The following is a 1801-nucleotide window of genomic DNA, read 5'->3' as shown; positions in this document are numbered from 1 at the left end:
TTCATTTCTTTTGATACTTTTGGTCATTTGTGGGCCCACGTGTCACTGTAAATTAAATTCTATACTTTGGTTATTTGTATTACGGTATGAAAGAATTTATTTTACTTTTACGCTATAAAAATTATTTATGCAGAGTTCTTAAAATATCGTTTTATGTGAAAATTGAATATTTTATTTAATATTTTTATTTTATTATAACAGTCATAATTCCATTTTAAACGAATGTTTTAGACATCCAAAATTATTTTTGATTATGAAATATGTGTTTTCCACTTACATACTATATTTTTAGATGATTTTGAGATTTTTGGGATAAATGACCAAAATACCCTTGTGAGATGAAAATTATTATTTTATTTGTTTAAGTTGGAAACAGTTTAAAATCTTTTAGAATGTGGTATTTGGAAACAGTTACCCACAGGGGAAATGAGAAGCTGATATTAAAGCCTTATGGGGTTTCGGTTGACATTCCGGGTAATGAATGTCGATCGATACGTCGCGGCGGTTGTCACGAGCTCGATGGGAGTTCCGAGTCGTGACATTTAAGCTTTCTCCTGCACACTTAAACAATAAATAATTTGCTATCATAAAAAATATGTAGAGTCAACATTCTCTATCTCTTATTTTTTATGATGATAAAACACTCATAGATTAATAAGTGCAATGTCTACGTTCAATATAAATGCTTCAAATCTTTATGCATAATGAGTTGCTCCCCTTTAGTCAATGCATCTAGTTTTCTTTAAAGATTTGCAATAAACTATTTATAATATCCATAATAGCTATAATAGCTAAACAAGATATACAATGCCCACAGTAGCTAAGCAAGATATATTGAACATCCATAATAACTAGCACATAATATTCAATAAAATCATAACTAAGCATCACACACATAAATTAAACATGAAAACCTATCACACTCAATTTAACTTAGTTTTCCTTCTCTTTTTTTTTTGCCATCATTAAAAAGATATTCAAAACTCCCCCTTAATGAGTGCATTTGGATTTTCCTTTAATCTTTAAATCAGACTTTAATGAATAGGAATCATAAGCACTCATGTACTTAAGTCATACAAGTTTATAGATATAGTTCAATAACTTCAAGAGTCAAGCTTGTGTCTACGTAAGAACATATGTATGGGAGTTAAATCATTTCAAGAAATTGTCAAAGATTATTCAAATAATGTTCAAGTAAATTTGATCATTTTGTCATAATCAAAACTATAATAATTTTAAAGCTAACACCACCCACATTCCCTCAAATTTCACACTTTTAAAAACCTTTAAACTCCATAAAAAAATCTTAGATTCTAAGTGCTAAAGGTAAGGATTTTCACTCCCAAAATTTGGTTTTGGTGATTTTTGTTTTCTTTCTCCAAAAGCTAGGAATTTTTTTAGATTTTCAAGATTTGGATAAATCCCTTCATTTGAAGCTCGCCAAGGAGGAAAAATAGGTAAGATAAGTTGTTTGTTTATTGGGTATGAGGTTTAGATGAAAGATTTATGGAAATTATTGAGAATAAGTGAAGATTAAATAAAGTTAGAAATGAGTATTCTAGGTATTTCAAAATTTTTATGGATTTTTAAGAATGATAATGATTAAACCTCTTTTTTAGGTGCTATTGGAGTAATTTGAGTTTGTTGAAGAAACTGAGCTTCAACGAAAGGTGCCAAGAGGAAAAGGCACACTTTAAAAGGTGGGTAGATACAACGTTTTTGATATAATTAAGCATGTTTATTCTACGACCTTACATTAAAATGTATTTTGATGAACTTTGTGATGTGAACAATGGCTTCA

The sequence above is a fragment of the Theobroma cacao genome, chromosome 4, assembly GCF_053813885.1.
Source record: "Theobroma cacao isolate CCN51 chromosome 4, ASM5381388v1, whole genome shotgun sequence".
Lineage (NCBI taxonomy): Eukaryota > Viridiplantae > Streptophyta > Magnoliopsida > Malvales > Malvaceae > Theobroma > Theobroma cacao.
This window is presented reverse-complemented; position numbering follows the sequence as displayed.